Source organism: Cherax quadricarinatus, chromosome 77, assembly GCF_038502225.1.
Source record: "Cherax quadricarinatus isolate ZL_2023a chromosome 77, ASM3850222v1, whole genome shotgun sequence".
Taxonomy (NCBI): Eukaryota; Metazoa; Arthropoda; class Malacostraca; order Decapoda; family Parastacidae; genus Cherax; species Cherax quadricarinatus.
The window spans coordinates 19,156,049-19,170,695 of NC_091368.1; positions in this window are offsets into that span (position 1 = coordinate 19,156,049).

The window sequence follows — 14,647 nt, forward strand, 5'->3', positions numbered from 1 at the left end:
ACTCTCCAATTATATGTGGGATACACTGCCATCCCTTGCATTGATTCCTGACGACGACCCACACCCATCAACCGTTTTACCTTGAGTTTTTTAACATTGCGAACCTTTAACATAAACCTCAACATATCTTCACACTCCACTAAGTCCCTGCCACTCCACCATTTGCGGACATCCCTCATCACCTCCCCCACCCGAAGACCCCTTTCCCCCGCTGCCCGAATATACCTCTGCTTCACATATAGCGCCTCACCCTAGACCCTAATGCCACCAATCCCAATCCTCCCTGTCTTACCGCAGTCATTACCACATCTTTGCCCAACCACGCCCTCCCATAACCCCACACATACCTTAAGACTCTTCTTTGTAATTCCATAATATCCTGACTTCGTAAGGGATAATTTTCCGCCACTCCCCACACCTTACTATAAATCAGCGTATTTACCACCACAACCCTTTGATGCAAGGTTACGTCCCCAGCCCATAGACTCCTGAGCCTACTCAAAGCTCTGTCAATTACCATTTCTGAATTAACCCTCCTGCTCTCCTGTGCATCTGCCAAATACAAAATCCCACAAATCTTTAGCCTTTCTACAGTTATCCAGCCAAACTCCTCCCCCAAGGTCCCGCCTACCCAAGCACCTACCTCCAGCAACCGTGATTTCTGCTTATTAACTCTCATCCCAGTAGCATTCCCAAAAATCTCAAGTACCCTTCCCACTTTACTTAAATCTTCTATCTCATTAAGTAAAACAGTTGTATCATCTACATAACCAACAATATTCCCACAAAAGCCTCCACTCTCCCCAATCCTTCCCATCCCACCGTTCCCATTTAACTGTTAATTTATCTAAATCTTCCTTTGGCCAGGCCACTGTCACTTTTCTAGGCCATGAAGTAGGTAGTGGTAAATTTGCTCCTAAACTTGCTAAAGTTCTTGCTATTAAAGATTATCCAGTTCCTCATGATAGGAAATCACTTCAACGTTTCCTAGGCATGATAGGATTTTACAGAAGATTCTGTAAGAATTTCTCAGATATTGTAGCCCCTCTTACCTCTCTTACCAGTCACAAAGTTCTATTTAATTGGACCCCAGAATGTCAAAATGCTTTTGAAAAAGCAAAAAGATTATTGCATACTGCACCCATTCTTTTGCCTCCAGACTTCTCCAACCCTTTCTCATTACAGGTTGATGCTTGTGAGTCTGGGGTTGGGGCAGTACTATTGCAAAACGAGAATGAGGAGTTGCAGCCTGTAGTGTACTTTTCAGCCAAATTCCAGCCGCATCAGAGGGCTTACTCTACCATTGAAAAAAGAAGCCCTCGTGCTGGTTCTGGCTTTGGAGCATTTCGATGTTTATGTGGGCCAGACATCGCAGGTGGTCACCATCTACAGTGATCACAATCCTCTAGTATATCTCCAGGCCATGAAGAACCACAACACAAGGCTCATGCGTTGGGCTTTAAGACTGCAACCATACTCTCTCAGAATTAAATATATTGCCGGCAAAGAAAATATGTTGGCAGACTCTTTATCTAGAGTCTAACAATATTTAATTATATATTAGGTTAGGATGTTAGGTTAATTGTGGTAACCCCTTTCATGCTCTTTTTTTTTATCCCCTGGTGTGGGGTGTTTTTTTAGTGAGGGGATGCGGGCTACCATCCGCCTGTATCTTGGACCTATGCTAGCCCGACTGTTTGCTGTCTCACTCTGAGTTTAAGGTTTGGCTTTTTGTCACGAGAAAAGGTGAGCTCTTTCTAAGAGTTGGATGGCGGAGAGGAAAGGCGGTCCCATTATTTTATGCCATGGCGGCACGGTTACCACTGGGAGGTGGCAGCCTAATCCTGAGCCTTCTCGGGGTGGGGGTGTGGCATGCAAAGAGTACGTAACCTTTATTCGGCGCATGTACACAAAGATCACGTCTAAGTGCACATACTCTTGGTGCACGTCTAAGTGCACATACTCTTGGTGCACGTCTAAGTGCACATACTCTTGTAACCTGTGGTCTCATATCAAGTAATTAATAATATGAATAACCTGGGAGACGCCATTATATAGGGGAGAACTTATAGCTTATAAATATACACTGTAAACACTAGTGCAGAAATCGGTAGCTTACCAGAAAATTCTTGCGAATTTATCGCAACATTTATTATAAGATTCATGGAAAGGATTTGTCCTAATGGAGAGGCACCTGGAGTCAGTACCTGATCAGCCTGGCTGTGGTTCGTACGTCGGTTTACGTGCGGCCAGCAGTAACAGCACGGTTAATCAAACTCTGATCTACTATGACGTCTGGTCACAGACGGGGCCGAGGTGACGTTGACCCCAGAAATCCTCTCCAGGTATACTCCAGGTATACTCCAGGTATACTCCAGATATACTCCAGGTATACTCCAGGTATACTCCAGGTAATAACTCCCCATAGAAAATATATTCTTTCGTGAGTTTTTGAAAACATGTAAATATCAATAGTCCATTTGACATATTTAAACATTTTTAAAAATTTACAAAATTCCAATATTTTCCAAAGACTTTATTTGTCCCTTTTCTTTTTTTTTTTTTTTTTTTTTTTGTAAATACCGACACACAATTGATAGCTATAGAGATTTACACACACAAGTGAAAGTATGAAGGTACTAATTAGCGTTGATGAAAATCAACAGGATCAAAAGACAGCTCGCACATGAAAGTGGATTGTTGAAAACATTAGATATTTCTGAAAAAACTTGGTGAAAGCTGAGCCCTCGTCAACACTCTTTACACCTCAAATGAGGCGCCTTAATGTCAGTGAGAAGTTCTTGATCCAAAACACTGAATCAATCCTCCCACTCTTTGCATCGAACATGATTTCATCCTATTTCCGAGGCGTTATGTGACCCCAGCGTGTTTAGCGCTTTATTCTAATTGTAACACCTCCTGGATGCATTAGTGAAAGTCTAAGTAGTATCTTAAAATGTTCTTTGGATGTTTTGAAGAACAAAGATTTCTAGAGTTTATGATCGATACCCATTCAGAAAGGAGTCTCTCGCTGTAGCCAAGTGGCTCTGATCCTAATTCCTCGGATCGAATTTTAACACTCCCAGTCCTTCCTTTCTCTAATTAGTTTCATTAATAGGAAATTTCTCCCTTTTATAAAATCCACGTTATATTCTAATGGAGTCTCCTGTTGTAGTGTCTCACCACTCAATGGCGTCTCCTGTGGCAGTGTCTCACCACTCAATGGCGTCTCCTGTGGTACTGTCTCACCACTCAATGGCGTCTCCTGTGGTAGTGTCTCACCACTCAATGGCGTCTCCTGTGGTAGTGTCTCACCACTCAATGGTGTCTCCTGTTGTAGTGTCTCACCACTCAATGGTGTCTCCTGTTGTAGTGTCTCACCAGTCAATGGTGTCTCCTGTGGTAGTGTCTCACCACTCAATGGTGTCTCCTGTTGTAGTGTCTCACCACTCAATGATGTCTCCTGTGGTAGTATCTCACCACTCAATGGAGTCTCCTGTGGTAGTATCTCACCACTAAATGGTGTCTCCTGTGGTAGTGTCTCACCACTCAATGGCGTCTCCTGTTGTAGTGTCTCACCAGTCGATGGTGTCTCTTGTGGTAGTGTCTCACCGCTTAATGGTGTCTGATGTGGTAGTGTCTCACCACTCAATGGTGCCTCATGTGGTAGTGTCTCATCACTCAATGGTTTCTCCTGTGGTATTGTCTCACCACTCAATGGTGTCTCCTGTTGTAGTATCTCACCACTCAGTGGTGTCTCCTGTTGTAGTGTCTCACCACTCAAAGGTGTCTCCCGTGGTAGTGTTTCACCACTCAATGGTGTCTCCTGTTGTAGTGTCTCACCACTCAATGGTGTCTCCTGTTGTAGTGTCTCACCACTCAATGGTGTCTCCTGTGGTAGTGTCTCACCACTCAATGGTGTCTCCTGTGGTAGTGTCTCACCACTCAATGGTGTCTCCTGTTGTAGTGTCTCACCACTCAATGGTGTCTCCTGTTGTAGTGTCTCACCACTCAATGGTGTCTCCTGTTGTAGTGTCTCACCACTCAATGGTGTCTCCTGTGGTAGTATCTCACCACTCAATGGTGTCTCCTGTGGTAGTATCTCACCACTCAATGGAGTCTCCTGTGGTAGTATCTCACCACTCAATGGTGTCTCCTGTGGTAGTATCTCACCACTCAATGGTGTCTCCTGTGGTAGTATCTCACCACTCAATGGTGTCTCCTGTGGTAGTATCTCACCACTCAATGGTGTCTCCTGTGGTAGTATCTCACCACTCAATGGTGTCTCCTGTGGTAGTGTCTCACCACTCAATGGTGTCTCCTGTGGTAGTATCTCACCACTCAATGGTGTCTCCTGTGGTAGTATCTCACCACTCAATGGTGTCTCCTGTGGTAGTGTCTCACCACTCAATGGTGTCTCCTGTTGTAGTATCTCACCACTCAGTGGTGTCTCCTGTTGTAGTGTCTCACCACTCAATGGTGTCTCCTGTGGTAGTGTCTCACCACTCAATGGAGTCTCCTGTTGTAGTATCTCACCACTCAATGGAGTCTCCTGTTGTAGTGTCTCACCATTCAATGGTGTCTCCTGTTGTAGTGTCTCACCACTCAATGGAGTCTCCTGTTGTAGTGTCTCACCACTCAATGGTGTCTCCTGTGGTAGTGTCTCAACACTCAATTGTCTCCCGTGATAGTGTCTCACCACTCTGTGGTGTCTCCTGTTGTAGTGTCTTACCACTCAATGGTGTCTCTTGTGATAGTGTCTCACCACTCAAAAGTGTCTCCCGTGGTAGTATCTCAATACTCAATTGTGTCTCCCGTGGTAGTGTCTCACCACTCAATGGTGTCTCCCGTGGTAGTGTCTCACCACTCAAAAGCGTCTCCCGTGGTAGTGTCTCAATACTTAATTGTGTCTCCCGTGGTAGTGTCTCACCACTCAATGGTGTCTCCCGTGGTAGTGTCTCACCACTCAAAAGCGTCTCCCGTGGTAGTATCTCAATACTCAATTGTGTCTCCAGCGGTAGTGTCTCACCACTCAATGAAAACTGGATCATCTTGGGGCAAGTCAAGTGACCCTCCAGTGTGACACTGAGAGGCCACCTGGTAGAGCCTGTAATGACAAAAGTATAACTGGAAGTTGCCTGCTGTTCTTGGAGTAGGAACCGAAGGTCGATGACTCGTGGCGTTCTGTCCCTTTCGCATGATTCAAATATAAGCATAAAGATTATTGCACAGTTAGTACTAATATCTAATCAGACGGGTTTTCTAAGCCTAACTCAGTTGAGGTGTCATCCTGGGGTTGTGCAACAGACAGGATAATAGACAGTTTTCATAAAACATCATCACTGTTGCAAAAGAGTTGATCGTGCAACTGGATGGGCACATGATTTCTTTTCGTCTACTCTCGGAACTTCTCCCATTTTTCAGCTTTACATTAAGTGAGACACAGGTTCTCTCTTTTGGATTCTAAGGGACTATACCGCACTTTATTGACCCGAGCACAGCACGGACCCTCCTTACATCCCAAAAATGCTTTCAGGCAATCACTTGTTGCTTAAACTCTGTACCGGTGTTCAACGTGCCTCGCTCTGGTACCTCTGATTCCTGCATGAGCTTGACTATGGATGCAACGACAAGCCACGGATCGTCAAAACTCCAAAGAACAGACTGACTCGAGGCAGGCACATGCAAGGAGAATTGTAGATGAATGGTTCAGAGAACCGACACGTTGATAAATTAGACACATGTGCAACTCTTGGGTATCTTTATTGAGGAAACGTATCGCCACACAGTGGCTCCATCAGTCCATACAAAGGAGAATCTTGAAGAACAGAAGGAGAATGAAGTAATCAGTCCCTCAGCCTTGAGTCTATGTGATCAGTCCATCAGTCTTGAATAGAATACGGCATATGAGCGGAGAAGGAGCTTATAAACCGTAGGCAGGAGAGGTGCAGCAGTCGTAGGTGGTGTCACATTTGTTCAATGTGGAAGTAGGTCATGCCCAAGGGTTAGGCAAACGAAGAATTCCCAAGTATTAAGATCCCAAGAAGTTGCAGTGTCTGACCTTTTCCATTGTTCCTGCATTCTATTGTACCTGTGTTTAGAGCTCTGATGTCACACAATTACTCAGAAACTCTCACTCCTAAATGAGGACAGGCTAGCATGAGACATCATCTGAGCATCATGTTCCTTCAACATGTTATCAATCGGTTTGAGGACGCTAGAAGCTCCGCCCTAACAACATGGTGTTTCACTCTACTGGCAAAGAACCACCCATTCTCCCTACTCCTATAAATGCCAGGTATCTCTCCTCATTATTTTTTATTTGCTGAAGTGTATACTTTCATTCTTCCTCGTTTTTGTCTCATCTGTACATTTCCCTAGGGGCAGAAATCCATTGATATTTAATGATTAGTGAACTTGCGAAAATGAAAGAAGTTGGATGACCTCTCCATTATCTGACCAACAAAAAGTCTTCTGCGCCTTTCCTCGGTCTAACCATTTAATTTGCTTATTTGTGGTTTAATGTTAGGCTTTCATAAGGTTATGTAACAATGTAATTTTTTTAAATGCATTTTATTTTTATATACAGGGAACTTTCAGAAATCGATGCTGAGAGTCATGGGAAACAATGTTGAACTTGTTAGATAAAAGGACGCAAGAGCAACTAATGCGACATTTTATAGTGGCAACGTTTCGCTCTCCAAGAGTTTCGTCAAGCCGTTGTCCTTTTACCTAACATATTGTCGATAATTCTACCAACATTAATACAATGTTGAACTTAATACTTTCTGAAATGTTATGCCAAGGATACGTGAAGATGTTGGGCATATTTCCTTACATCTGCTGCCCATGTTCACCTACTAGTAATTAGGTACCTGAGTTAACGTTAGCTAACTTGTGTGGGTGGCTCCTGGGAAAGAGGCAGTAGCTCAGCCACGAATGGGTTTAAGTACGATAGTTTAAGAAATTTCATGTACGTACTGAAGATCACATGTTTTTTAAAATGATTTCTTTCACTTTTCAGTATTTTACTTTTAAATTTTCAAATTAAAATTCTGGCTTTAGCTGCCTCTGGAATGAAATCCTGGCTAGGCTACTGGGGAAGAAGATTAAGAGACACTAATGGAAATAAACCTGTCTTATGACAAGGCTTTATCGAATTTTCCTGGGTCAATAATCAGACCAGAATCCTCTTCCAAAAAATAAATATTACTACGGGTACCCGCAGCGGCCCCAACCCTCGGACAATCTAGATTTACTTGGACTCGCTTCCGGAGTTCCCCGTTTCTGTGGCCCGGTACAGGACCAGGCCTCTTGATTGCTAGCTTCATCATTCAAGCTGTTAGTGCCCGCCGACCACAATCCAACGTATGCACCACAACTTAGCTGGTCAGGAACTATTTTGAGGATTCTGTCGAGTTCCCTTTTAAAGACAGTTATGGGTTTCTTGGTGATCCCCTTTATGCATGAAGAGAGGGAGTTGAAGAGTCGTTGGTCTATTAATTGAAACTTACCGAATTCTCTCTGTATACTCTTATCTCACCAGCTTTTCATTGGAGGTATCCTGCATCGTATGCCTTTTGTGTTCATAATTTTGTTGTGCAGGTTTAGGAACAAGCGCTCCAGTATCTTCCAAGTGTAGATTATAATGTACCTTTCTCGCCTATTTTCTAGGGAATTCAAGGGCTCTCAGTAATTTAGGTGCTTAATTAATTTTATTCAAACTGTGAAAATTCTTCATACTTTTTCCAGCTCAGTACACATCAGTATTCCGGCCACGAGAAATTAACCAGAAGAGTATCGTCATTGCCTTAGTATCTCCTGTTCAGAAAGTTCTGGTAATTCAATCAATCATTTTTCTTGCGTTTGTTATAAAAAACATTCTTGAGTTCCTTAAACATGTGATCTGATATTATCAGTCCCAAGTCTCTCATATTTGACTTATGTTCTATCGAGTGATTTGAATTTCACTTGTACTTCAATCTTGTTTTTATTTCTTCTAATCTTCCATGAAGTAGAAATCGAAATATGTCCTCATTGAACATCATATTATTGTCAGCTGCCTACTGGAAGACTTGGTTTATATCACACTGGAGGCTCGTTGTGTCTTCTGTGGTTGTATACAAATTATATTATCGTTTGAAAATGATGAAACAATGCTATGATTCATGTCCCTATCGATGTCAGGTATGAGAATGAGAAAGAGAAGTGGAGCGAGCACCGAGGCACGAAACTTCTGACTGTAGCAGCTCCTGATTTCACTGTGTTCACTATTGCACTTTGGATTTTATTTGTAAGGAAGTTAAATACCCGTCTGCTCACCTTTCCACTTATTCCTTTTACATACATTTTGCAGACAATTATCCCATGGTAGCACTTGCCAAAGGCTTCGGCAAAGTCAGTGTATACATCTTCATTATAGTTGTCTTTAAGTGCATTCAGGATCATGTTGCAAGGGTCCAGCTATTGCGAAAGACAGGATCGACCTGTTCTGAACACGTGTTAACTTGGATCGAGCAAATGCTGTGATTACATGTGATTTATAAACTTGCTTTTAAGCCCCTTTAAAAAATCTTGATAATGTCGGACGTTAGGGTTATTAGTGTAAAGTTTTTTTTTGCAATTGTGTCAGCATAGTTGCTGATCCCTGTATTCCCAGTATTATATAGCATAGCAGTAGCATCATCCATATGCTTTAGATACGAGACCCCTTGTAGGCCTGTGCTTTGTGTGACGTCACGGGATGCACACGAGGAGGCTCATCCCTCTGTCCCGCTCTCACTCGGCGGCAGACCATCCAGGCGTAGACAGGCAAGGCACTGGGCTCCATCCTTCACCTACTCAGACTGACAATATAGCTACCATCCTTCAAGTGTGTCTACTTTCAACCTGTGATATCTCCATTTAAGAACCCTTACGACAAATGGTGGCATCGGAGGGCCTGTAATTCTGACGATTACAGCGATTTCTGGAGATAAAATTTCGACCAGCAAGACGGCCATTTCGTGTCACCAGTAGGCCTACCGACTACCGAGATTCACCCAGCCAGCTACCTCAAGCCAGCTACTCTACCAGCTTCTACATTATTCACTGGTCAGTCTCTTTGTATTAGTGTTTCCTGCTTTTTTGCATCACTCACGAGGGGTTGACCCGAGTTTGCAAAATAAGCCAGTTTCCAGTCTGTGGTGGGGGAGTCAGAACAACCGAGTCCAGTCCAGCCTAGCCTACTCCATCCAATTATTTTGCCTGCCAAGCCAGCTTCCACCCCTGCTGTGCTCACCGTGTGAAGTTATCAAGCTATTCTGTGTGAAGGGTTAAGATAAGCCAGTTAGCAACTAACCCAGGTGTCTTACCCCAGTACTCAAGCAAGCCACGTGAGTAGTCTTCATCGCTTGTGATTCAAGCTCCAAGCATTCTGAGTGCTCCTTGTCATCCTTGTGGTGTTGTAGTATTTCATGGGTTTATTTTAAGCCAGCCGGCTTAGAATTATCTTCGCGGCAGTGTGGGTGTTCTCAGTGAGGCTTACGACGTTCAACCCATAAGCCCAGCCACTCACGATCACGTGTGTTGCATCATTGCCGGTCTCAGACGCCTCGCTCAGCCATTAACCCACAAACCCAACTACAGTCGGCCATTACAAACTCGCCTACCTCATCAGTGTTTTGGTGCACTGCTAAGGGTTGTAGCACCATATTTTAAGGACCACATAGGGGGTCAAGAGCTAGAGTGTGTCGTGCCATCTTTAAAAGCCTCCTGTGTGTTGTCTTCGCCGATTTAAGCGCAATTCTACGATCATCTGTGCAGAGGACAGCAGCAAGACGATATAAACAATCCATCAATCTCATTCTTCAAGTGTTACAGCGATAATATTTTTTTTTTAGAGACATTTGCGAGTGTTGAGACATTTCTTTTGTGTTCCCAGTGAATTTTTCTCTTAGTGACATTCAGTGACTCTTGATCAGACTCAGTGTTTATCATGTACTGATTGCATAAATTTCTTTTAATCTCCTTAATTCAGTGTTAATTTTCGTGCATTATTTTATATCTGTTGTGTTGTGTATCTTTTTATACACTTGAAGTAAGTACTGAGTGTTTTTCCTTTGTTGTGTGTGCAACATATGAGCAATATAGAACTTGTGTTTAATAAACTTCAGAATTCCAGTGAATTAATTCAGTAATTTTTCACCTCATATTCTGCATCACAACTCAGTGTTGTCTGTTAATTTTTTTTCTTCCTAGCATTTGTGTATTTTTGTTTTGTTCCCTGTGTGTTGAACATTCTTGTGTTCATATTCTTTTATTCAGCCAGTGTTTAATTTGTCTTATTTCCACAGACAATAGTGCCATTTTTAAAGTCCCAGCAAGAAATCACTTTTACAAAATTTTTCACACATCAAGTTTCATTGCAAGAAAATTCTAGTACTGTGTTTATATTGATGTGTTGTGTTCTGCATAACTGTAAGTGTTCAACCCCCTGTTTTATGTATTTTTTTGCACCTATTATTTTTCATGTTTTATTGAACAAATTCACTCTTAGTGCAATTTTTAAGTTCTCCTTTTAAAGTAAATTGTTCTTTTGCTTGTTGTTTAAGTGCAGTTAAGAGTTAAAGTGTTCATTCCTTGATATATTTCTTTTCTTGTGTGTTATAATTTTTATTATTGCACATTGACTCATTTTGCAATAATTCTTGTGCAAATATTGTGTTGCTATTAAAGTTTTTCTTGCAGAAAATTTTATGCAGTGTTGTGCAATACTTTTTTGATTAGCAATTATTTGATATATTGCTACAGTTATTACAGTGCAGTTTCTTATGCTCTGTTCTGTGCATAGTATTTTACTCTGTCTGTGTCATTTTATTTTTTTTTAATTTCAGTGAATTGTGTGTTTGTTTTAATTTTTGCACAAGTTTATTGAGTCCATTTTATCATTTTATTGTGTATTTCCTTGTTGCATTGAAAGTAAAGACAACTCACTGTGCCATTTATTCAATTTAAAGTAAAAGTTGAGCATATTAGATTTGAGCAAAGTAAAAGTTCTCTTGATTTTCAGTGTTTGTTAAATTGCATATTCTTCTTGTGTGAGTTCTTTGCTTACTGTGTAACTTGTCAATTTTTAATTACTTATGCAGAATAGTTAAGCATTTTCTTCCATTTAAGTTCACTGTGTTGTGTGTTCCTCAGTTATCATTTTCTTTTGTTCTCTAAATTCTTGTTTTACATTTTGCAAACATGTCTCAAGTTTTCTCTAGCGATGCCTCAGCACATGCTGCTAGTACAACCATTAATGTGTCAGCCCAAAATTCGAGTAACTCCGTATCAAACGATAGACATACTCAGACTTCTGGCCTGCGTAACTTCACTCGTGATCCGTATGATGCTATGCCATTATTCAATGGTGACCCAGACAACCTTGAAGGTTGGTTTACTGCAGTTAGAGCCAGAGCTGACGCTTCAGTTGATGGTCCCCCATCTGAGAGTCTTTTAATAAGTATCGGAAAGGAGAGTCTAGCCCGTTCTTCAGCAGCCTCAAATGTATTTAAATTAATTCGTATGAAGGACTTCCAAGATCTAACCAGGTGGCAAGATTATGAACAGTTAATTCGCAATTATCTTGAACCAGTGCGAGAAACCGATCCGTTCGTTGTTCTCAAAGAATTAGTTTGCACAGCCCCGAGACCAGAAGAGTCATTAGAGGAGTTTGCTCTCCGTCTTAATAACCTAATGTCCTCATTTGTTAAAGCAGGTCAAAATTCAAGATATCTTAACGATAGTGATAAACCAGCCCTTGATGGGTTTGCCAAATTAGCTGCATTTGGAGTCATTAAACAACTAATGCCACCGACATCTAAGTATGTGTACAATTCAAGTCCGCTAGATGCTAATATGGGACCGCTTAAAGCTCTAATCCATGTACGAAATTTGTGTCCCGAGGGATCCTTCCCTTATCGTAGGTCTACGCCAAACACCTTGTCCAATCCCGTACCTCCTTTAGTTTGTGCTACTACCAAACCTCCCAACCGCAATCACTCGCGCTCATCATCCAAAGCAAGTGTTAAGAGCCATCATTCCCGTAATACCCATAGTACGTACAGTAACCACAGTCAAAGAATTTGCTACAATTGTGGTTTCCGTGGCCATATCGCTAGTAATTGTTATGACAGTCACCCTAAGAAGCGTCGTACTGATGATGAGTACCAGTCAGATCTTCCCTACTGTACTCATCATAGAATTCATGGACATGACACATCTGAGTGCAATGCGCTCTACAATATGCGGTACTCTAGATCTTTCCATGGCCGTTCCAACCGCAGAGCCAGGAGAGGAAACAGACGTCGTGGTTCACATTCTAATCAGAACCAGGCTCATTCTTCCAATTCGGGGGAATTAGAGCGCCCCAGTCAAACCGCCCAATGGTGACGGTAAGTGATAATGAGTACACCATCCCCGTTCACAATTCCTTTGAAGCCTTAAGCAGTCTCGAGAATGACAATCCTGCTGATGATGTGGCTTCACACGTCTCTGACGTAGAGGAATTTGGGGATGAAGTAGAAAATGCTTTCTCCGATGACAACTCACCTTCCTGTTTGCATATAACTTCTAATGCAACGATTGGTCCATTAGTACAAGCTTCTGTCCATAATGCGCCCGTTCATGTGTTCATGGACTCTGGTGCGCAAGTTAATATCATTAGGTCTAGCTTGTTTAAAGAGAAGCGGTTACGACGTATCCTCCTCGTTGAGCCAACTACTGCAACCTCCCTTAGGGGAGTAGCTGGTTCTCTTCTGCGAGTCCGAGGTCAGACTTCACTCACCTTTACTATCCAAGGCAGAGACTTTACTGCTGCTTTTCTTGTTGTCGACCAGATTACTTTCCCTGGTGACCTTCTTCTGGGATTTGCTTCCATGCGAGACTTACGCATTGTGCTCGACCCGTACCGATGGCATGCCCAAATAGATGACTTAATCGTTCCATTCTGGGGTTACCAGCTTGGATCAGAAATCTGTCATACTGCTGCAGAGTATGATGTACGCATTAAGTCCTTACAAGCCAATACATTCTCCAGTAGCGTACCCAAGCGGTCAGGCACTGGTAATTCTGTCACTCCCATCAGTGTCCCACCTATACCTTCAGACTTGCAGGATAGTGTTCCGTTGCCTCAAGTGTCCGAGGACACTCAGACAGCCTTGAGTGCACAGCCTATCCCTGCAATGACTGCTAGTTCGAGTAGTAGTTTCTCCACAGGGGATGCCTTGTCAGAAAACGATTACTTGGAACTAGTAATGCCATCTCTTGTTGATGTCACATGCCGTTTGCAGAAAGACGTCTCTGTTGCGGCTAGTGCTCTCACTAGAGTGTCTGTTGTTGTTCCTAATGTTCCAGATGGTGATAATGTCCTAGTTGACAGTGATTCCTGCAAGGTCAAAGGTTTATTTGTTGAACCTTCCTTACATATTGTAAGAGACAGTAAGATCCATTTACTCCTTGCTAACACTTTGGGTCACAGTGTTCGTCTCAGAGCAAATACCAACCTCGTTGACCTAGTTCACTATCCTTACCCTGTTCAAGTACAGGATGACGTGTCACCTGACCAGTGGGTCGGTGCTATTTCTACCGGGGAGACCTCATCCACTTCTCCGGATCAATCTGTTTCACCAGTTGAGGAGAAAGACTTAGCTCCCACTGACTTCCCAGACGAAGTCAAGCGTTTGTTGACTCTGTTGAACAAACGTCGTAAAGCCATTGCTTTACCAGGTGAGAAGATGGGTATAACGAACTTATTGTCCCATCGTATTCCACTTGAACCTGGTACTAGACCTATTTACATACCTGCGTACAGAATGCCTCATTCACAAGTTGCTGTCGCAGAGGAACTGATCAATCAAATGCTCAATGATGGAGTTATTGCACATAGCAATTCACCCTGGAATGCGCCCTTGATCCTAGTGCCTAAGAAGGATGGCACTTGGCGCCCGGTGATTGACTTTAGGAAGTTAAACGCGAAAACCATTCCAGATCGTTTCCCACTTCCTGTATTAGGTGGCCTTTTACGCAATATCGGAGATAACAAAGTCTTCTCGACCCTGGACTTGTTACAAGGGTTTTGGCAAGTCCCTCTTCACGAGGACAGCCAAGAGTTAACAGCTTTCTCCACTCCCACAGGTCATTATCATTTCCTCCGTATGGCGTTTGGATTATGATCGTCTCCTATCACGTTCTCTAGACTCATGACCAATATCTTTAGAGGTCTGATAGGTAAAGCACTTATGGTGTACTTAGACGACGTAATCGTCATGTCCGAAGACGTGGACACACATCTGAAAAGACTTGATACAGTACTTGGAAAGCTTGAAGAAGCAAATTTAAAGATCAAACTGTCTAAATGCCAATTTTTCAGATCAGAAATTAAGTTTCTTGGTCACGTAGTCACTCCTAGAGGGGTTACGACTGACCAAAGTAAAGTAACTGCAGTACTAAATTTTCCAACTCCCAAAACTGCTGATGCCGTAAGATCCTTTGTGGGCTTAGCAGGTTTTTATAGATCTTTCATTGCTAATTTTTCTTCCATAGCTGCTCCTCTAACTGAGTTGCTTAAGAAAGATGCTCCTTTTGGTTGGACCTTCCGTCAAGAAACAGCATTCCAAACTCT